This window comes from Triticum aestivum, chromosome 3B, assembly GCF_018294505.1.
Source record: "Triticum aestivum cultivar Chinese Spring chromosome 3B, IWGSC CS RefSeq v2.1, whole genome shotgun sequence".
NCBI lineage: Eukaryota > Viridiplantae > Streptophyta > Magnoliopsida > Poales > Poaceae > Triticum > Triticum aestivum.
This window is the reverse complement of record NC_057801.1, coordinates 199,467,990-199,468,341: the sequence shown is the minus strand read 5'-3', so window position 1 is coordinate 199,468,341 and position 352 is coordinate 199,467,990.

The window sequence follows — 352 nt, the reverse complement described above, 5'->3', positions numbered from 1 at the left end:
ATTGTTGTGAGTTTATTTGAGACTTCGTGAGTGATTTTTTTACAGCCTAGAGAACAGAACCTTGTATATTTTGAAGGCCAAACCCCTTCCTTTTCTTCTTGTTTTCTTAACCAGCCGAGAGCAGGTGGACACAAGGAACGCGGGGATGAGGTCAAGGCTATGTTAGATAAGGGATCCGCTAGAGCGACATAAACCCTAGAAAATCCGATCTAAAAAAATCATATCTATCTTCTTCTTTTGAACTATATCTACTTCTTTATTTAGGGGTAAAAACAAAGAAAAACATACAGTATCTACCTTGAGAATTAGGGTTGGCTGACTCAACCATCCCTCGAACTCAGTATTTTTTTTT